We start from the raw sequence: 23875 nt of genomic DNA, 5'->3' as shown, positions 1-23875 counted from the left end.
TGTGAGAGTCTGGCTTGCTTCAGGGCCATGACGTAGACAGCACAGCTAACCACGAGGCCCCAAGTAGCCCCTGAAAACAACGCATTATGTACTATGTGTGTGAATGTGGGGGAGTTCCAGTTGGGTCATTAACTCGTGGCCTAGATGGCAGCAGAATCAAGGCACGTTGTTCCTTCTCCTCCCCCACAGCCATGGCTACATGGGGCTAGGGGCCCCTGTAACAAGCTGATTCAGTAAGAACATGTGGGCCTGGCTCACAGGAGCACCTGTGTGATGAGCTCACAGCAGACAGAGGTGATCCTGCACACCCTTGCAGGGGTGTTCCCGCTGAGCACGGGGGGAGGAAGTCCTACCAAGGGCAGGAACTGAAACCGTCCCCTGCTCACCTACTTTTTCAGGAGACATGTCCAGGAGAAGTATGGATGTACGGGGACTTACAGGCAGTGGCTACCATTCAGCCTTGTGCCCAGAGTGTGGGCAGAACACACGTGGAGGGCAGGTGACAAGGTCTGTAGAAAAGTGTGCAGATGACCCATCCAGGCGGGGAGAGTGTGGAGGGGGTCCCAGTCCACGTGAGGGCTTGATGAAGACTCGCTGAGGAGAAGACTCACCATGAACCAGGGACGAGGGGGCTCTCTGGTGAGTTCTCCACCTTCCCCAAGCCCCTGGCACTTATGAGGTGCGCACACTTGCACACTGACCACCGCAGCAGGGACGAGGCTGTGTGCGGGCTCCACAGAGTGGACTCTTCCATCCACGGTTGACCTGGCTGCTGCCTGCATTACCTGCCAGGCCCCCGGAACAAAGTAGCACAAACTGGGTGGCTTAGGCTTAACACAAGAGGAAGCTATTTTCTCAGAGATCCAGAGGCCAGAAGAATGAATGCAAGGTGTGGGCAGCAAAGCCATGTTCCCTCCCTCTGGAAGGGGGTCCTTCCTTGCCTTGTCCAGCTTCCGGGGCAGGCTGGCCGTCCAGGCATGCCTCGGCTGCAGCTGCATCGCACAGATGGCTGCCTGCACCGTCCAGTGGCGTCCTTCCCTCTGGGCACATCTCCGCGCCCAAACTTCCCTCATATTATAAGGACCCAGTCACTGGAGTAGGGGCCACCTCATCTTGACTCTGGTACCTCTTATTTGAACACAGGTACCCAGGGTTAAGACTTGAACAGTCGTTTTGGGGGACATGATCGAACCCGTAGCACTGTCACTGCGGAGCACCCCACTCTTCGCACGGAACAAGTCAGTGCTGAGCCCCTGATGCAGCACCGCTTCTGATGGGGCGGGGATCCAAGCAGCCACCTGTGGGCAGGCCGGTCACACAACAGCATTTCCAACAGGAGTGAGAATTATCTCCTCGCTGAAAGGCGGCACACACTCTGCAATTGGATTCTCCTGAAATCATTTTGCCAGCACCGCCATTCATGGGTCTCGGGGATGCTTCACGACTGCGTGCTCTCCTGCTCGATGCCGCCTCCGACCAAGGAAGCAGCGGTCTGCACGGTAGGGAGGCAGTGGGCACGTGCCCCTTCCTGGCCCCGCCATACACTCTGCCATCCAGAAGCTCTCGCTCAGGACTGAAACACACACCACGAGGAGACCACTGTCTGTGAGACTAGATCCTGTCCTGCAGGCTGGGGTGCACGTGCCTGGAACCAGCAACCAACAGCATCCCGAAAGCAGGGATCCTGGAGTCGAGGACGTGAAGCAGGAGGGACTGATTCCTCTACCGACAGCAGCTACCAACCCACTGGAAACATTTTGTTGTGTCTCTGGATCTCCAGCTCCTCCTGGTCTGGAATTTTGAGTCTGCTAAAGTGAAACTTGGTGGAAACAACAATGGGTTCTTTGAAGTGGAAGCTGACTCGGCGCCATCGTCACTTGGGGCTCCTCATGCCATCAATCATCTGTCAGCAAAAGGAGTCACGGCACCGTTGGGGATGAGTTATTCCAGCCACAGAGGGGAAATAGGGCTGCTGCTCTGCAGGGGGACTGGGATCTAGACCACAAGACATGCTTGGGAGAGCCTCGACCACGTTCCGTAAACATGAATAGATAAATACCCCAATTCAACAACAGTAAGCATGCTAAGGACCCAGACCATTCAATAATAAGCCCTGCTCCCCCAGCAGGATAACTGCACGAAGAATGGACAAGTTGTAAATACATGACTGCAAACTCCAGTTGCAAGACTGGTTAAAGAAATGAGACGGTAGCATCATGCTAATGTTCTTGGTTTTATATACAGAAGTAGGTAATACACATAATACGTATTTATATATATGTACTTTTATCTGAGGAGCTTGTATTTGGCTAACTTGTAAAGTTAGCCTGTAGGATAGAGAATGCACAGGTGGGATTTTTGTGTCTTTGTTTTCTTTCTTGTAAACCACTTTATCTAGGTATCACCGATCTGCAAGGAGCCGTGTGTATTTGACCAGTGCAGTGTGGTGGGGTTGGAGATATGCACACGCCTGTGAAAACGTCCCCATTAAACCCTCCATTGCCTCCAAAGTTTGCTCCCCCAGTCTGTGTGTCATTATTATCTGTTGTCCTGGAATTCATGCCGCGCGGGATGGGGATGGCGGCAGGTGGGAGTCAGGGTCCCAGTTAGGGAGCACGACGAGCCTCCGGGAGCAGGGCAGGCAAAAGCAGCAGGTGCCCCCCTGGCAGGGCCTGGCAGTGTCTCCACAGGAAGGGGTTGTTTACTGGGGGTGACAAGCCAGGACAACCATGGGCCAGCTACGGTTCCGCTGATGTTCAGCCCCTCCCCAGATGGCTTCTCCTCGGGTCCTAGAGTGGGAGTCTGGGATGAGCACGAGAATGTGGAGGGTAGACATGTTTTCTTTTCTTGCTCTGCTGGATGCAGGCTATTTGGCAGCCCCATCAGCAGCCCACTGGACTCCCCACCGGACAGCAGCCAGTAGGAGCTCCAGAGCTCCCCCCACAGGAGAGTGCAGTCTCAGCAAGACACCACCCAGTGACTTCTCAGTCCCCTGAGCCCAGGTTCACCCCAGGGTAGCCATCCATGACCCAGCCGTGGCTCCTCACTTCTCCCCGCAGCCCCCTCCCTCCCTTTCCACACTCCTGGTTTTTGTTTGCTTGACTCATCAGTGACTGATAACCCCATCTTCATTCTTCCTGGACCAACTCACTCTGCAACTCATGACCTCTTCCTTTACCTGCCAGTTTAAGGATGGCCCCCGGCGCTTCATCCCCAGGACTCCGCTAGACTGTGAGCCCCTTCAGGATATGGGTGGTGCTTACTCACTTGGAGTCTGATCATTTTACACCTCTGGCTACCATACATAGCTCTGATGCCTAACACATCGTAACTGCTAGATAAATGCTGAATGAACAGCTTCATTTTGTATCATAACTCCGGTTAGATCTACCTGGCAATGAGTCTGATATCCAAGTCTACAGATGACTGCTCTCCAGAGCAGATTATTGACCAGAGCTTCTCAAAGGCACCTGCAATTCTTTGTGATCCAAATCACATGTGTTCACACCCCATCTCAAAATTCCAGTATTTGTGTGTTTAGTAACGTCACCAGCTCCTGGCATCTAGAATTAGAGTTCTCAGCCTTAAGTCCAAGCCTGGCACAGCTCACCTCCTGTATAACAGTGTAGCTGTGGACAGTGCTCCCTGCCCTACGCGGCCCCTACCCTCCATGGCCGCCATCCTGCTCCGCGATCACAAGGCTGGGCTTCCCTCTGATCTGTGCCTCTGGTCTCTCTGGTCTGAAACCCAGGGGGACTCTCCTCCATGGTGAACCCAAGCATACCTGCTCAGCTTAAGATCTGTGTGTCCTCCCAACTTCGGCATCCCCCAGGGCTCAGGTGGGAGGCTTCCCCTCGTCCGGGCTGCTCTCCCAGCCAGGTGGAGACCTGTGCTAACTCCTGCCCAGGGAGGGATTTCCCTGGAGTTCTCTCTTCTGTCTCCCGCCTGGAGCAGGAGGAGGGTGTCAAGCCCGTTTGCCGCCCTCATACCTGTCCAGGGTCACTCTTGAACTCCCAGCGTTTCCTTCCCACACTGGCACCAGAGTAATCCTTTTCCTGTGTGAAAAATTAATATCATATAGTCCATCAGCTCTCCCAGTAACAAAGGCAAAACAAAAACTCCTTGCCCTATCGTTTCCTGTGTCCTGCGTGGAACCAAATTACCCGATGATGTCACCGAATTCTCAAGCATCTCACTTATTTTACTTCTTCTTTGTTTCAGAGCTGAGTCTAGTAAGTCCGGGCCACCCCTCCCATATGCACTCAGGACGGCTGTCTCAGCACACACCACACCGTGTGTTTGGTGTGAGATCGGTGAAGGCAGCCTCCTCCCTTCATCACCCACACAGCACATAACGGAATCCAACTTTAATTTGATTTTTTGTCCCACACAATTGAAAATCAAACAAATAGTGGAGGTCTTTGGGGTTGCATTGCTGGCAGGCATAATGTTTTGAAGAATGCAGCCCCCTGGGCACCTCCCCAGGGTCATCCCGGTTCAGAAGGTGGCGACCCTCCCACAGGCAGACGGACAGGCTGGTGTCCCAGTCAGGCTCGCATGCGCCTTTGTCCTGCTCAGCACAGAGACCGCAAGAGACCACCACAGAGACCTTCTTCCCAGCTTCTAGCCAAGCACGGTCCTGAACTTCCCTCAGTTGGGCTGTTTGATTCCCATTCCTGAACACAGACAGCTCATTGCTGGTGCTGGGGGTCCTCCCAAAGCATGGGAGGCCTTGGGGAGTGCCTGGGATACTTGGGAAATATCCAGGATTATTTTTCATGTAGATTTTCTTTTGGCTGTATGTTGAAAGTGCATCATAGCCTCAGAAGCGTAACTAATTAAGGTGCTCAATGTTTTTCTCCCCAGGTCCTGCCAGAGAGGAGCCCCGTCCGGTGCAGGACCCACCACGTCTCCACGCGGCCAGGCTGGCAGTCTCCTCTCGTCATTCCCGGCACGTGGCTTTCGCTCTGCATGCAGCCACCTGCCACACCAGCGGTTCCTTCCTACGCGGGCAGACAGGGGCAAGTGGCCACGGGTGGCCGTGAGTCTGCAAACCCCCAAACACGCACAGCTCCCAGGCAGCTTCCGTCAGGCCTCGTTGGCCCCAACTCTGTCATGGGGTCACCCTGCGAAAAGGGAGGCTGAGGCTGGAACCAGAGAGGGTGCTTCATTGTCCCGAGCCCACCGCCCCTTGGGTACTGTGGGGCCATGTGCGAGAAGCCATAATTCCTCCTCACTGTACGGAAACTGCTTTCATGTCTGGAAAGTTAGCTTCTGGCAATTTCAAAATTAAACCTGGTATTTCCCCACAGAAAACTGATCAAAAAGTAATACCCATTTCTCCCTTATTTCCATTTTGAAAAGGCAAAACCAGAAATCCTCGATGCCAACTATATCAAGGAAATAAATTAAAGGATTCAATTCAGTTGGACACATGGACATGCAAAGTACTGCGTACGTTACAGGCAGCGGACGAGCGTGAATGAGGGCTGGTCTCTGCTCCCTGGGAGTCCGCAGTCTAGTGGGAGCTGTCACCGGGGGATGCCCTACCCTTTGATGGTACGTAAAGTTGTCTGGAATCTCAGTTCCACTTCAGTAAGCAAATCTAATGTCCCCTCCACATTTTTACACATCCATAATGGAGAGGAGAAGAAGGGGTTTATATTTACACGTTCACGTCTGGTTACTGAGCTCTTCTTGACCATGGATGTGTGGAACCCATTTTCCCCTTCTCAGTCCTCTCCCATGCACGCACACCTGCACCCTCACTTACACACACTCACCCCACACACTCAAACATATGCACATTCATATGCACACTCGCTCACGCGCACTCACTCTCACACATGCACACTCAAGCACTCGCACACTCACACGTACTCACACACTCTCATACCCATGCACTCTCACACTCAAGCACATGCACACACTCATGCACACTCACATGTACACACACACATCCACAAATGTGCACGCACACACAGACCTTTCCACGGTAGCAGACTTTATAAAGACTTAGAAAGGTGAAGTGAACTGACATTAAAAATGCAAACAGATCATAGCCCAGATTTTAAGTCCCTTGACATTTCTGGCTGACGCCTGGTCCAGCCCCCACAATTACACACCTCTTCACTGCTCCCACCTGCACCTGCTCTTGGCAGCTTCAAAAAACCCACTTTATTGTAAAAGCAGTCCAGGTTTTTCTATTCCCTACCAAAAACCCTGAGTTCCAGATTTCTCTTTGAATACATATCCATTTATTTATCCATTTGTTCATTCAACAAAAATTAATGAGTACCTACAGAGAGCCAGACACCCTACTGGGTGCTACTGATATAACAGTGAGCAGAACAGGCATGCTCTTTGCACTCGTGGGGCAGAGAATAGATCATGACGTAGTAGAGACAATATATATGAATCAAAGAATCACACAATCGGTGTAAGACTCTGGTTGCAACAAGTCTGACATGTGATGAGTGTGTGGAATCATGAAACAATGAGACAGGAGTATTTGACTTGTTCCAGAAGCTTCAGGAAGAATTGCCTGAGATGTAATGATAATGCAGACTCACACCTGGAGGACATGGAAGACTAGCAGGGAGAAGGGTTAGGGAGAGGAGAAAATCAGACAGAGGAAGTGCATGGGAGCCTGGGGAGTCAATGGGGAGGCCCATCTGGAGAAGAGAAAGACCAGCATGCTGGCTGCACAGACAAGGTGCCGTGTGGTGCCAGATGAGGCTGGCACAGAAGGAAGCGTGCACACTCTGCTTGGCTGCCCGGGGCGTACAGATGATGTCAGTCTGCACCCCAGGAGGAGCCAAGAGCTTGGAGAGTTTGAGACGGAGGCGTGGTATGAACCAGGTTCTTCACTGAAATGGATGGTTCACATTGCAGTTAGAGAAGGTACTGACGGGCAGAGAGGAAATGCAACCGCAGTGAAGTGTCCGGAGTGGAGATGACCATCGCTTGATCCAGGAAGCAGAGTGGACGAGAGATGTGCAAGGTTTGAAGGACAGTTGGAGGATGAAATGGACAGGACTTGGGGAGTGCTACTGGAGAGAGAGAGTTCTAAGACAAGCGAGGGGTCCAAGATGATTTCTACATTCTCACTCCGCTTATGCCAGAGTGACTGACACTGCACCAAAACAATATATGCAAATAGCAACTAAATGTACCGAAGATGCTCAACCGTGTTGGTCACTGGACAAAGGCGGATGAGCCATAAAGAAAGACTGCTGTATACCTACTGCAATGTCCGAAACTAAGGAACCCCGCTAGCACCGAGCGAAGGCAAGTACGGGCAGCAACTGCCCTTCTTAAGAGTTGCTGGCGGAAGTAGGAAGTGGTTTGACCAGTTTGCAGAACAGTTGGGCAGCTGCTCACTGATCTAATTTATGCCTTGAATGTGCTGGGCCCTGCCTCGCTTCTGGGCCTTCGCACTCAGCAGCTTCTTGCCTGGCCTGCTCTCCCCTCCCCTCGGTCCTCCACTCAGTCAATGTCTACTTGCTCTTCAGGCTCAACTCAGACGTAACTTTTGAAGCTTTCCCATTTCTGATAGACCAGGTAAGGCTCACTGTTAAAATACTCCCGTGGTGCCCTGTACCCCTTCTTTATAGGATATCTAAGATGATTAATGATGATTAATTTATTATTATCAATTATTAATTTAATTATTTAAATTGCTAACGAAAATGGTAATTTGTTATTTAATTTCCTACCCCTCCATTGGGATGTCAGCTCTGCAAGGGCAGGACATGTTCCCTCTCTAACAACGCTATGGCCTCAGCACCTAGTATGTGTTCAAATGTTTCTGGAAATGAATGAATGAATTAGTGTAGGAAACACGGGGAGAGGAAAGTGGGAGAAAAAAAGCAATGTGCTTGATTTTGCATACCATGAGTTTAAAGTATTTGTGGAATGTTTAAAAGGCTTCTTCTCAGAAATTATTCAAAATCTGGCTTGGTAAAACTTGAATTGATTAAATTATCTTGCTCGCTTGAGGAATATAAGAAGAGAAGGAAACATTTGAGCTGCACGTTGTAAGGGAAATATGATGGTGATGGGCAGGGGAAAACCATGGATGCTGCAAGAAAGTTTGTGGCAGGTCATTACCATTTTGGAGCAATTTAGATTTTATTTATTTGTACACAATTTTGATTGCTTGCTCGATTGAAAAATACTCATGGAAAGTAAGAATATATTAGCAATAGTTTTATGCTTAATTGATGAAATAAATAAAAGTAAGCTAAACTGATGATATGAGCTCACATTTTGAAAAATTCAAGCCCATTGTTTCTAAAATCAAGTGTGGATAAGTCTGATTTCCATACACTGGTTTGGTGATATTGAAGTCGGAAAGTATTTCGAAATGAAAAGTTAAAAATTAACTTTTGTACACCTGAAACTAATGTAATGTTGTCAACTATACTCCAATAAATGAATAAGGAAACAAATAAATACTTAAATTTTAAGGCTGGGTAGATAATCTGCAGTAGACTGTGATCTCCCCATAAATACCCCAAGTGGTCATCCAACTCTTTGAGGCCTGAATGTGCTCCTTGATCTGTTTCACTCCTGACTCCTTGATGCACACTTTCCTCTTGTTTGTGTAGGATTGTTCACTTTTGCGTTCCTTCTCCCCCTCCCTCCTTTTTTTCCCTAGTATTTACTAAGTGCCATTATGTGCAAAACACAGTCTTTGGCAGTGTCGAGGATTGAAGAAAATACGTGTTTTTCTTGTCCTTGAGTAAATTCCACTGGGGAGCCAGGTCTGTGAACGAACAAGTCAACAGCCACCATCCAATATAATAACCATCAGGAAAGCTACGAGTCGCCATGGCCACTCAGAGGGAGAAGCTAATGTGGGTCCTGCATTCTTCCCCAACTTTTGTATGCTGCTTTGTGACGACCCCAGACAGAGGCTGCCCACCACAGGAAGCTGATGTTCCCAGGAGTGAGGGCTTTCTGACGAACACAGTGAGTCTAGGAACAGGAGCTGCCATATTAGAACCCAGCTCCCAGAGATGTAAGTTTGAGTTATTGCTTTGATCTCCTTTATAACCAGCTCCCATTTTTGTGTTGATAGCAATCTAAGGACCAAACTTTAAAACCAGGTCTCAAAAAGAAGCTAAATATAACATTGAATGTTTATGTCTCCCTTTACTGAATAACTCATGTACTCATCAGTGGTTCTATGCAGAGAACTAATTGTACTCAAATTATTTGTGTTATGCTTGCTTTTTCTCTTAACTAGGCTAACTCCCCGAAGGCAAAGAGCGGACCTTTAATAGCACATTAACAATAATTATAACGATATATAGTTAGTATATTCATTTTGTAATTTTCAAAACATTTTCACTTATATTGTCTGCTTTAATTCCGAAGACAGGTGTGGAGGATGAAAGGCATTCTTACGCTTTTTTACAGGTAAGGAGAGAGGGATGTTAGTGACTTCTTAGCCTGCCCAGGGGAAGGAGGGGCCGAGAGTCAGGTGCGCCGAGTCCCCTCTCCTTAGTCTGGTGCTCTTCTCTCTCTCCTACTTCACCCCTTCTGTAGCAGTCCAGACTCGGTGGGCTTTAATGGGTTCATGTAAAAGCCTGTCCTTGGCTCGACGGAGCTGTCTATAAATCCTGAGCCCAACATTCTCTCAGGGAAATTTCCTCATGTCTCTGAATGAAGGAAAGAGATAGTAAAGAATTTGAAAGCACTGATAACCTCTTTCAAAAATGTGACCCAAGTGGTTCTTGAGAAACAAGAGTAGAAAGGAAGATAGGACATATATAGTGCATAAAAAATATTGAGGCCAGTTCTCCCTGCACTTTCCAATCCAGTGCCAGAGAGCACTAATGCTGGCCAATGACAAATGCTCTTAACCTTCGCCCCCGCGGCCAGAACATAGTCACGTCAGCCAGTGACAGCGGCAACCCCCTGCACTCAGCACCTGGGAGTCCATTGGCACACTCGCTCGGCTTCTCTCCTTTGTCTACGATAGGATCTATTGATGCACAGACAGCGCGTGGGGGAGGAGGTGCTGAAGCTGCAGTTTGCAGACCATTTCCATAACTTTTGAGAGAACTGGCAGGTCGGAAATGAGTCGATAGTTCAGATAGATTGTCAGGTAATAAGGAAAGTCATTAGAACAGGGAAGAACTGCAGCTGCTTTAAATGGAGCAGGAATTCAGCCAGATGTCAAGGTGGGAGCTACGCTGCTAGCTGCAGCAGAAGCCCGTCTTCTCTGTATCCCTAAAAGAGCCACGTGGGCCATGAGTTCAAACAATAGGTTGACAGCTGCAGCTCCCAAATCGCCTTCATGTCTTGTGCAAGGGTAGCCACAATGAAGTCAAGAAAGACAGATTGATCTCACGTTCAAAGAGCCACAGTGCTAGGGGAAAACACCAGCACTGGGCTCAGTAGCCTCAATTACTTGCACGAAATGAACTGGAAAATTTTGGCAAGTCAAGAAATTAAGAGACACAAAAGCTGGTTCAACATTTACTCTGCTATCAAGAGATCACAATTAACACACTCATTCTCATTGGTATTCAATTCAGCGGAAGCACACAATGCTTGGCTTTCAGGTGCCTCCACGTTGGGGGCAACGAAGGTGCTCGGGTGTCCAGAGAACGTGAGAGGGGGAGAATGCTCCAGCGGGGGTCCAGGTCCCTGCCACCTTCCCGCATTCTCACTGCCTGATGTTCATCCACACAAAGGAAACTTGGGTCGAAAGGCTTTTAGGAGTGACGCGTGATTTGAATGCTAGCGCACATACAGATCACTCTAGAAATGCTGGATCGATCGATGCCCTTGTCAGCTTGCAGGGCTCCGGTGACACTTCCGCTGTCCTGGTTTCAGAAATGACCATGCACACATCGCATGGATCCACACATATCCTTCAAGGTATTTGGTTCCTGTGGGAGCCAGCCGTGGAAATTTTTTAACATGAATAACAACACACACGCAAACATTGCATGTAATTTCACGCCCTCACACTCCTTGTTCTTGTGGTTCTGCCTCCCGGGAAGGCTTTGCCCATACTCTTATTCATTCTTTAAAGCCCAGATCAAGTGTCACATCTGGGGAGCAGCTTTCCCTTCCCGTCATCTATACTTCCATGGTAATTTATTGATTTATAGCTCTATTATAGCTCTTTTATTGATTATATCTCTATTAGTGTACTCGTTATATACTTTTATAATGGGTAACAGCCTATGTGGCCTTCCCTCTAATCAATTCTGAGCATGGACCATGACTTATTTATTTTGTATCCCCAGTGCCTAGCACAGTGCTTGGCACATGGTCAGAAATCAATAAATAATTGTTGCTTTGATATCCTCTGCATTCGAAGGATGAGATACCAATTGGCGAAGTGGCAATAAATCGCAAAGAACAGAAACTTCCATCTAGGGCAGTTCTCACAGAATTTTCAAATGCGTAGAGAAAGTCATAAATAAATGACAGTCCGTTTGATCTGGCATCCATGACTGCTGTTTTTGTCCATACTGCAATCAATGCAATATCTAAGCTCTGAACAGGAGGAAGGACGGCAGGCACAGGGGTCGAACACAAGTTTAACTTGCTCAGCACAGACTTGCAGATGTCAAGGTACTTGATGAGACATCTTCTGTAAATGAGTTCCTTCTCAGAGACCTCAGCAGTTCCTGGGTTTCCAGTATCATTTCTGTATCAATCACCCCAAAAGGTAACTCACTATCTTTTCCTAGGAGTTCTGATCACTCACATTCCATTTCCTATTATCATTTCCAGTTGTGCATTTCATGTTTCAGCCTCAGGGAGGCTGACACGTTGCTCTCCCACTCTGTCCACAGTCCCCTGCGGCTCCTAGTTTGCCTTTGCTGCTGTGGTTCTCGCATTCGCCCAGCCCCCTAGATTCAGTCCAGGGAGAGCGCCTCCAACTCTTTTGCCCTCTCTGCTCCATCCTTCAATTCGATCTGCCACTCAAACCTACTAATTATTTAAAAAGAAAAGCAAAGAATCTTCATATGTCTGTATCTATCCCTATATTCCATTTCTACTACTTTTCTCCTGTTACTATCTGCCTTAGGGTCTGAATTAGTTCTCTACTTCTATGTTTAACTCAGATCCTCTGTCCGCAGAGTTTCCAGATCAGGTTCCTAAACCATCACTTTCCATATCTACCATCCATCATTTCGTTCAGGGCAAGTCTTGGGTCTGCAGCCTGGCTGTGTTCTCCCAGTTTTTGTCTACTTTCCTGGAACATCCCATCCCACCTACCTCCTCCAGTTGAATCTGGCTGCTTCATTCTTCCTGGGGCATTGCTACCCCTGAACCATGACTCTGAATCCTTACCTCAAACTGGAGAGCTGTCTCCTTCCTCTCTGAGAAAATTCTATCTCTTAAGTCAGTTCAAGTTTAACTTTCTCAAGGAAGATTTTCCTGATCACATTGTAGCCCAAAGCACACAGGGCCAAACAAGGTGCTCAATTTGTACAAAGTGTTCATGTGGCATTTAGCATGCATTGCTATATGCAGATGTTCTTCTGTTAGATCCTACAAGAAAAGATCTCCATGTTTATTCATCAGTGTAACGTCCATAGGAGATTAGAACCAGGACAATGGAAAGTATTTGGCAAGTTTGTTGAATGAACTAATACACATATGCATGCCTTGAAACTCTGATTTCAGGAGCTGGTAGAACACTTAATAGGCCCAGGCTACACTCCTGAGATAGACCACACAGGATTCTCTGTACCTGTTTCTAGAAAGGAACAGAGAAGCAGTGGGAGCTTGGCATGGCAGCCTCAGGGGATTTATTTCCACTCTTGGAAAAAAACAAAACAAATCACGTCAGTGATCCAAAGAACCCCTAAGAGATACGGTCCTGGGGCATTTCCCCCATGGCTCCCATTCTCTGTTGGGGATTTCTTGGAATTTCTATCTTATTAGTAAATGATCCATTCCCACCTCACTGTGACCCTGGAACTTTCCGCCATCTCCATCATCTTCCAGATCAGTTGCTTTTCCCAGACAGGAAGTACTCACAAGAGGGATATTAGACACCTGGGTATTTGTCTAAATCAACAGGATCCTCTGGGGTAGACTTTGAAGCTGGCCTGTATCCTAGGAGAAGGCGTGTTCAAGAGCTTGGGAGCAGTACTAATGAGGCAACAAGTGGGTGAAGTGGGAGACCTACGCATGACCCTCCCCCAGTCACACCACTAACATCCACCCAGTCGGCAGTGTGCCCAGTTCAAGCCCTGGAAGGGCTCATCTTCTCCCCCATGCTCTGTAAAGTAGCCTATGAATGATCATCTTTTTGCTGCTGGATGATAAGTTTCTCATAAAAGGTGATCATGACTCTGACAATCCCATATAGCCTTGGTTGTTCTGATCAGTTAGTGGGCTGGTGATAGGACTTGCAAGTGTCCAGGCCAAACTTGATGCATCTGGTATTTGAATGTTTTAAATGAAAAACAGCCAAAAATATGTTTAATACATGTTTCAAATATACATCCAATATAATGTAAAAACTTTATGCCAGTGTATCTCCATTCTCTTCCACACCTTTGTGCTTTTATTATCGTATGTATTACAACACTATACACTATAATTGCATTATAATACAAAATATAGTTTTATAAATTTGGCTTTACAGTCATATGTCTTTAATAAAATCAAGAGAACTGAAGATGTATATATATATCTAATATATTAAAACAATATTTTACATTAAAAATATATTTACATATTGTTTTAACAAATAATAAAATATATTATAAATATATTTATAATAAAACAATATTTCATTTTAAAATCACAGAAATGTGATCTTACATATCTACCCACATATTTATTATTTGTTGTGCTCTTTATTCTTCCCAGGGACCTTAAGTTTTATCTGTTTTCATGTACATTCAGTCTGAAAGACTTCCTTCAGTATTTTTTTACTGTACTCAGATCTGATAGCAATAGAATTCTATCAATGTGCATTAAAAATGTCTTAGTTTTGGGGGCCCTGGGTAGCTCAGTCAGCTGAATGGCCAACTTTTTGTTATCGGCTCAGGTCATGATCTCAGGGTCATGAGATGGAGCACCGCTTTGGGCTCCTGCTCAGTGGGGAGTCTGTTTGGGATTCTCTCTCTCCTCCCTCTGCCCCTCCCCTGACTCACGTACTCTCTCTCTCTGTAAAAAGTAAAAAAGCCTTAGTTTTGCCTTTGTTTTTATTTTTTATTTTTTTAAAAAAGATTTTATTTATTTGACAGAGAGACAGCCAGTGAGAGAGGGAACACAGGCAGGGGGAGCAGGAGAGGAAGAAGCAGGCTCCCAGTGGATGAGCCTGATGTGGGGCTCGATCCCAGAATGCCGGGATCACGCCCTGAGCCAAAGGCAGACGCTTAAGGACTGAGCCACCCAGGTGCCCCTTTGCCTTTGTTTTTAAAGAAGAGTTTCATTAGAGATAGAAGACATGTTTTTTTTCTTCCAGTACTTGAACACATTCCAATTTCTATAGATTTCATTGTTTTGAATGAGAAGTCAATTATTAGTTATATCATTGTATTTTTATATGTGAATTGTCATTTTTCTCTCACTACTTTCAAGATTTTTGCTTTGTCTTTAGGTGTTTAGAGGTTTGAATATAATGTTTAGATGCATTTATCTTTGTGAGGATCTTACTTGGGGCTTTTTGAGTTTAAAAATATATAAACCAAAGTTTTTATCAATTTTAGCAAATTTTTAGACGTTATCATTCTATTTTCTGTGTGATCTGTATTTTCTTTGCTCCTTTTGGAACTCCAATTACACATCTGTTGGAAAGCGTGATGAGTCTCTCCTCATTTTTATTCAATCTTCTCTCTCTGTGCTCTTTAAATTGGATATTTTTATAGGTCTATCTTCTTTAAGTTGATTCTTCTGCCATCTCAAAGCTGCTGATAAAACCACTTAGTGAATTTTTATGACATGTATTGAACATCCCAGCTCTAGAATTTCCATCTGTTTTTTTGCATAGTTTTCATTCCTCCATTAAGATTTCTAACTGTGCACTCATTAATAGTATATTTTCAATCAATTATTTGATCATATTTTTCTTTAGCTATTTGAACATATTTATAATGACTGCTTCTAAGTTACTGATTACAAAATTGAACAGTAACATAACTTCAGGATAACATTTCCTTAGTTTGGGTAATATTCTCCTACTTATTTGTATGTCTACTAATTTTTGGTTGGAAATAGAACATTGTAGATAAGACATTGAAACAACTCTGGATTCTGTTTCTTTCTTCTCTGCAGAGGGCTGTGGGGTTTTATTCATGGGGGACGGGGTTGTTTGTTTTGTCTTACTAGATAATTCCAGAGCTTGCACACAGGCCTAGAATCCGTCTTCCTCTCGGCTCTGGGTGCAGTCACAGAAGTTTCTGTTTCATTTTTTTGTTTGTTTGTTTTTGCTCTTAAGCCTGCCTATCTAGGTGTCTCCCTGGCTCTTGTTTAGTTTCTTTTTTTTTTTTAAGTTTTCGTTTTAATTCCAGTTAGTTAACATGAAGTGTTATATTAGTTTCAGGTGTACAGTATAGTTTAGTTTAATTTTTTTTTTAGGAGTCTTGTTTTTAGTTTAATTTTTAACCAATGATTTAGTCAGAGGTTATGATGACAGAACCCAAGTCAACAAGGTTTCTGCAGTTCGGTCCAGCTTTGTGCCAATCGAGGGATGCATTTTTATATCAACAAGTCTGCAAGCCCCTCCAGCTCTTGCACGGGGCTCTGGAGAGAGAGCCATCACCCAGGGGTCACGGAGACTTTATCATCTCTGTCTTGTACCCTTTCTTTGTAAATCTACCTTTTAAATGTCCACCTTCTCTGCCACCCAAATCAGGTACACCACCTTAGCTGGTTAAATTGTCCTTTTTTTTTTTTTTTTTTTTTTTTTTTCTGGAAAAGTTGGGGATGAAAATGGCTCAAGGAAAGAATGTCTCGGACTTGTTATTCTAACCCGTAGCGGTAAGTTTTGTACATTGTTATATGAGCATAATAAGAAACATACAAAGAATGTGTGATCCTCTTAAGCTTTTGAGAAACCTCTATACGACACTAAAGTTTGTGGTGCGTTCTTTACAAAAGTGACTGTATCTGTACATACTCACGTTTCATGCTTAGAACTGCCTGTATCTTGCGCCTGTTCGCAAATGAAATGTCTATTAAATAATACTATTATCTTTCAAGTGTTTTAGCCTCTCATTTAAATAAATTGATATTTAAATAAAGTAACTTATCATAGGATGAAAATGCATTTAATAGGAACATCCAGGAACATTTAAAAAATACTAAAAACGTAATCGTTCTTGATGATGTGCTGACCTAAATTTTTGCAATATGTTTAGAACAGTATTTTAGTTGGACAATTGAGGCAAGATAAAACTAGGCCTTCCTTACTTCTTTGTATCTGTCTGTTTCTGATTTTATATTTGATAACATGAATATCTTTATCAGAATCACCTGAGATGATGTTTCCAATTCAGAAACCTCAGTCACCCTGTGTCTATAGATCTCCTGGTAAAACTCAGACAACCTCTATTTCTAAGCAAGCTTCCAGGGCAATTGCTGTGTATATTGAAATTTGCTAATGAAGTGTTAAATATCAGGAAGCCTGTTTAATAATCACATTATCAAAAAAAGAAAAAGAATAAAGGAGAGAAAAAAGCTAAACAACCAAAATTTTAAAAATTAAAAAGACAAAAAGTATAAGAAAGAATAAAAACAAAAATAAGATCAAAATACTAATTAATTAATTAATATAATAATCACATCATTGGGCAAATTATAGGTCAAATAATAAGACCTAAAATTCTCATGTACATTAAAATAAATGCATTTATTTTAAGGAAATAATCAAAACAAATCAAAATACTATGATGCCTGAAGATGTTTTTTTTACCATCACTTATATATAAAACTTCAGAAACAATGCAAGTATCCAGCAATAAAAGAATGGCTATATGTCTGTGGCAATGAAAATCTACGGTATAGAATAAATATTAATATTATATTATGGGAGGCAAAATAATATAGTGATATAAAAATAATGAAACCAAATACAATTAAATATATGCTATTAGTAAATCTATGTAAATCTACGTATTGATACAATTGAAGATTAAAAGAAAATAAAACCAACTGTTTGAGGTAATGAATTATAGATCATGAATAATATTCTTCATTAATGCCTTGATATTTTGATAGGACTTTAGAAAGAGAAATTTAAGGAAACCTACTGACTAATAAATTCAATCATACAGATTTTTTGAAGAGTATTCAGCTCAAATCTTTTTTTATAAGGCTTACCAAACATCACCCTTTCTCTGAACTCCTGGAGAATTTACTAAATGTCACACTCATTCAGCGCTTGCTTGCAGAAGAAGTGGAGGAATTACCTGGTCTGGAGGGAGAGAGTGACTGCAGGGTCAGGGTGTTGGAAGCCTGAAGAGTAGGGATGTTGGGGGCCCAGGGGTTTGGACACACACAGTGGATTGGAACCAAGGGGGAAAGCCCTTGCGATGCCAAGGTAAGCAGCTGGGTTTTCTCTTGGAGGCCACGTGTGAAGATGTCTCTGGGCGTAGACACATATTTGAGCTTGCTTGAAGCAGGGGGAGCATGGGACAGGTAGGGGCTGACTTAATTTGGCCCGCGGAGCCCATCTTCTGGCCTGGTAGCTCCTTCATTGTCTGGGTTTTTCCTCCTCCTTCCTGCTGCCTCCTTTTCTGCTAAGCTGAACAGTGCTTTCTTTTTCAAGCACTGCCTTCCTTACTCCCCAGTGCTGGCCTTTCTTCTCTTGCTGATAAAGCTCGAGCCCCTCCCTAATTCACAGCGCCTAGGATGCCCCACACCCACTCTGCAAGGCCTGAGCTGTGTCACTTAGCATCTAAAATTTAAGTCTCCTCCTGGGGGCTGGAATCGTGTTCTTTGTTCAGCACGATTTAATCTATTGTTCTGCACAAGGTACATTCACCGAGCAACATACAACGTAAATAATAATAGTCGACGTCCTCCGGGCAGAGCACAAGCGAGCAGACTGCTCCTGGTAGCCTGCCTCCAGCGGGGGTTTGACAATGACTCGTCACCTCACACCCAGGGTAGCATTTAACCCACCTGTGCTTTCCATTATGTGAAGTCACTTAAGGAGGTTTGCTTCTTCTTAATAGCAAAATGAGACAACTGAATATTTATCCTTTAAAGCATCTTTTAAAAATCAAAATTACTCTTTAATCCCAATTATGGTTATTAACTAATTAGTTCCTCCACATCTCACTTAAATAATTTATTGCAGAACACACACTCAAGGACAATTCTCAAACCCAAGTACAGCTTCAAGTTCACATAATTACACGGCATTAAAACAACATACATGCCAAGAACAAGGGGCTATCGGTGGCTCTGCCCCGATGCTGCACGACTGGCTACGGTTACCTTTCTCCAGGGGGCTTGCGCGCACATGGCCGAGCCGAGTGTAAAGGCCATTCAGAAATTTGTGGACAGAAGACCTAACAGCAAACCAGACCATGAGAAATGCCAACTGTAAGTACGGGAAAACTCAAAAGACTAGGTCAGAATTGTTTCTGAAGTGATTTGGGATGGGTGCTGAGTGTGGGTGTGAATCGTGTCTGTGCGTGAGTGTGTGCATGTGAGTGCACGTGAGTGTGTGTGCACCCACATACATGGGGTGGGCTGGGGAGACTTGGGAGGGGCAGGCAAGGAAAGCCACTGGACTGAAGAAACAAGGACAAAATAGAAAAAAAAAAGGATCTGAGGGACTTATTTACTGTTTCGGCCATTAAATCATGTCAAGGAATGGCAAAATGGACTGTATCTATAGGCTTGCTGTCACTTTTTTGATATACAATCTGAATTAGATAGTCACAGATAATAAGGCTATTCTAGACCAAGACCACCTAATCCTTTAAAAATTTAAGATCAAGGTATTTACATTATTCTGAAAGTCTTAGAATCACTGGTTTAGACAGAGAAACAGAGATTGAGGAAAAAAGATTTTGGAGAAATCTGGCTAAAAAAGGTAAGATCTGGCTAGCACTCACCAGACCTTTTTGCCAAACAGAAAATGCAAGTCTTGCTTGGAGCAGAGGCAGCCCCACCCCGGGGCACAGGGCTCTGCAAGTGGAGGGCAGGCAGGACCTCCCGGCCCGCTCGCCTCCTGGGCCCTTTGCCCCGTTGAGGACATAACCGACAACCAAGGGGTGGGGGTGGGGGTGCTGCCTCCTCCTCTGTGCCCTCCTGTGACCCTGGAGGGAGGAGCAGGTAGAAACAGCCGGCTTGGCATTTGGCCAGCCATTCAAAAATACATCTTAACCTATGGGTAGGAAAAATTTTTACTAGAAAATATTCATATTGCCTCACATTTTTATTAGCTACACTTTCCAAAATGACATCGATAAACTCTTCTTTAATTGATATTCACAGACACAGTCCAGAAAGACCGGAGTATAATGAAACTTACATTAATATAGACCATGATACGCATTCCACTCTGAGAGATGATCTTGAACACAGATTTTACAGGAAAACACCTCTCATCACAGAATAAGGCATGCCAAAATTTATTGAGACCTTGAACGTAGTGTATAAAAAAAGAGTTTGTGTGAATTTTATATTGAAGACTCTCTAGGAATCTGAATGAATATTGCTGAGCCAGACTGGCTAGTGGGAGCAAGGTTACCGTGCAAAGTCAAGAATGCTTAACTCCACTCAGACACAAAAATCAGTTTTTGAAATTAAAGGTTTGGAAGAATCATCGATTTCATCAAGTTACATTGTTTGATATGAAGAGACATGATTCGGGGGATTTTTTTATTGAAGGATAACAGCCATTTGCAAAAGTATAATATCGTAGTTATATTCAGCATATGGTGCAAAGAATTTTCACAAGCAGAACACACCTGTATTTATTAAACCTTAATCAAGAATTGGGTATAACCAGCTTCCCAGAAGCTACCCCTCCGAGGTAACTGCTGTCCTGACCAGCACAGCATAGATGCATTTTGCCCGCTTCTGGAATTCATGTGGGTAGAAGGCACCACACAGCCTGTAGTCTCCCACGTCCAGCTCGTTTTTCTTGCTGTTGGGCTTGCGAGATACACGCACATTGCCGTGGCTTGGGTGCGCCCGCCCTCACCATCCCCGAGCCCCATCGCGTGACGCGGCAACTGCCGGATCTCTCGCACAGGTGCTGGGTTTCCAGTGTTTAGCCATTGTGAATAGTGCTACTAACAACGTTTTTGTACAACTGTCCAATTGTTTTCCAAAGTTGTACCAATTTATACTTCTGCCAGAAATGTATGGAGTTCTGGCTGTTCCAATCTTCAATATAACTTGGCATAGAAAGTCTTTCTTCATTTTAGCTCTTCTGACAGTTCTCAATTGTAAAGTTAATTTGCATGTTCCTGATGATGAATGGAGTTGAGCATCTTTTTATATATTCATTGGTTATTTTGATATGTTTTTATGAAGTGCCTATTTAAGTGGCTTGCCCATTTTTCGATTGGCTTTTTTGTTGCCATTGATTTGTTCAAGTTCATTACATATTCTCAGTGTGAGCCTTCTGTTGGAGAGATGTATCTATTCTCCTTCTCTGTACGGTTTGTCTTTCCATACTTTTAATGGTATATTTTGATAAACAAAAGTACTCAATCTTGTTATAGTCGAATATATCACTGTTTTGCTTACAGGTTTTTGTCCTTTTTAAGAAATCTTTGCCTACTCTTACTCACAAAAATGATCCATCATTTTCATCTAAAAATTTATTTTTAATATTTCACTTTTAGATCTGCAGTGTGTAAGAATTTATTTTTGTGAATTGGTAAAGTAGGAGTTAAAATTAATTTTTCCATATATATCTATAGCTAATTGACCTATCACAATTAATCCAAAAGAATTTCATTTGCCCACTATGTTATAGTAATATATTTTTTAACAGATCAGGTTACTTTTATGTGTGGGTCTGATTCTGTAATCTATTTTGTTCTGTTTTTTTTTTTTTAATCTATCCCACCATTCTGCCTTAATTACTATAGCTTTATAATAGATCTTTACATCTGGTAGCTTACATCCCCCAGCTATAGGTTTCTTCTTTCAAGATTGCCCCGGCCAGTTGTATTTCCAAATGAATTTTAAAAACAGTTTTTTTTAATATTCGAAAGAAAAACAACTTTGCTAAAACTTTGTTCCAACAGATCAGTTTGAGACAAATTGAAATTAATGCAAATGCTGATTTTTCCAAGCCTCGAGCATGGTATAGTTCTCCATCTATTTGGTTTTTTAATTTCTCTCAATAATGGTGAATAGTTTTCGGTTAGAGGTCTTATATTTGTTTTTTTTATGTAAGGAGTTTTGATGCTTTCATGAATTTAATTCTCTACTCTTGCTATTGGTATCTAGGACTATGACCAATGTGAGCATATGTGACCTTACAACTAGTCATCTGGCTAACCTGACTTTTTAATCTGTGAAATATTTGGAACTTTTAAAGACATCGTCAAGGTATCTGCAGAGCAGTGCGGTTTTAGCTCCCTACAGGAAGCGGCTTGATTCTAGGTGCCGCCTGCACAGACGTACGTGGTGCAGAGTGCCCTTGTTCTCTCAGCTTGTCTCCTATTAGCATCTTTGCTCCACTCGAGAAGCACGCGCGCGCACACACACACACACACGCGCGCGCGCACACACAAAGGGGGTCAGGACGGGGTGTGTGCGTGGGCGCACACAGCAGAAGGGGTAGCGGCAAGCAGACAAAGAGGATGAGTATTTATCACGCGAGCATGATGCTGTGGCTTTCCTATTGTTAACCTTTTATGAGCATGGTTAATTAGAAATGCAGTAAGATTTTATAGGTGAAATAAATGATATGTGGTGTGACTGAGCAAAGCATGTTATCAATTTGTGCATTTGTAAATTACTTTTAATGACCATAAAAATGATTATTTAACAGATTTATCTGCACTGGAAACTATTCTGTTTCTTGTGAACAAAGTAGTGAATGACTCTACAGTCATTTTTCTTCTTGTTATTATTTATTAAATGTCCTTTTTGTCTTTTTGTGACAAAGTGATGTGAAGAAAAACCCACAAGAATAGTTTTTTACTTAAAATTAAAGGAAATATTAATTTGTACTTTTCTCAGAAAATGGGTGAATATAACTTATATTTGGAGCTTTGGAATGTGTTATGGAACCATGACTATAGTATACGCAAGATATTCAATTTAAATAAAGATGACCATTTCCAAGTTATTATAAAACTTCATGTTTCTGTTATAAAATGAGAATATCTAAGTAGGGTGATACCTTTCCATTATTCTGGGTCATAATATGTATTAAAGTCACCTAGTGTCCTGTAAAAATATCATTTACCAAGAACAGAGGTGCCTGGGTGGCTCAGTTGGTTAAGTGTCTGCCTTTGGCTCAGGTCATGATTTTAGGGTCCTGGGATCAAGCCCCATGTAGGGCTCCCTGCTCAGTGGGGCATCTGCTTCTCCCTTTCCCTCTGCCCTTTCCCTTTGCTCGTGCTCTCTCTCTGTTAAATAAATAAATAAAATCTTACACACACACACACACACACACACACACACACACAGAACATTAGTACAGTGAGCCGGGTCCCGGGCAGGACCACTCCAGGTGGGGCCCAGTGACCAGGGCAAACCCACCTCCTGCACTCTGCCTGTGGTCCCGGCAGGCTGGCAGCTGAAGGTGGCAGAAGAGGGAGAGATACAATAATGGAGGCAGGATGGGACACCCAGAGAAAGCTAGGAATACATGTTCTTAGAGGAAGGTGAATGGAACCATACTAACTTGAAAAGAATGAGGAACATTGTTTTTCTCTTCTACAGTTTTCCCAATTTCACGTTCAAAGATACCCTAAACCACAGCCGACCATGATGTGTCAAATGATAGCAAAGGCCAGTGGAAAACAAAACAATAATTTGATCACATATAGATGTAGGTAATAAAAAGTAGTCAAATTTGTGGCAACAGTAAGGCACCATCAGACCGCTCCATCCCGCTTGTAAACTGTTCTCTATAATGTTTTCCAAAGATGCCCCTGGGGGCCTGTCACAGAAGGGTGTGAGTCTTAAATAATAGAATTTATTATGGACAAATAGAAAATGTTATATTTTGTTCATAAAAATAACTGGACATTTGAGGCATAGGGGAAAAACCATGGTTTAAAGATAGCATGTGGGAAAAAAAAAGAGATTTTTTTATTGTCTTATGAGCCTTCAGTGTGATATAAGTGCCAAAGAAGTTATTGTTTTTTATTTTTTTATTTTTTATTTTTTTAAAGATTTTATTTATTTATGTGACAGACAGCCAGCGAGAGAGGGAACACAGCAGGGGAGAGGGAGAGGAAGAAGCAGGCTCCCAGCCCAGGAGCCCGATGTGGGACTCGATCCTGGAACGCCAGGATCACGCCCTGAGCCGAAGGCAGACGCTTAACGACTGCGCTACCCAGGTGCCCCAGGAAGTTATTGTTTTTTAAGATTTTTTTTTAAGGAAAGTGTAGTGATAGGAAAAGGGGAAGTGATGTCCCTCTAACTACTTCGAGCTGGTCAGAGCTCATCTCTGGTGTTCATCTTCATCTGATTGGGTACCAGAGACCAGAGAGGGTGGGGTTTGAGAGTCAAGGGAAGAAGCTGAGGACAGGAGCATGGAGGACGGTAGACACAGGGAGCAACAGTGGTTGTCAGGAGCACAGTACATCATTAGACATGTCTATCCAACCCTGAAGTGGGGACAAAGGCAAATAGGGTGTATATTAGGGTTCTGCCGAGAAACATTACCAACAGGTTGGATGGATGGATGGATGGATGGATGGATGGATGGATGGATGGATGGATG

The sequence above is a fragment of the Ursus maritimus genome, unplaced genomic scaffold (genome assembly GCF_017311325.1).
Source record: "Ursus maritimus isolate PB19 unplaced genomic scaffold, ASM1731132v1 scaffold_6, whole genome shotgun sequence".
NCBI lineage: Eukaryota > Metazoa > Chordata > Mammalia > Carnivora > Ursidae > Ursus > Ursus maritimus.
The sequence above is the reverse complement of the archived record's forward strand: the minus strand, read 5'-3'. Positions refer to the sequence as shown.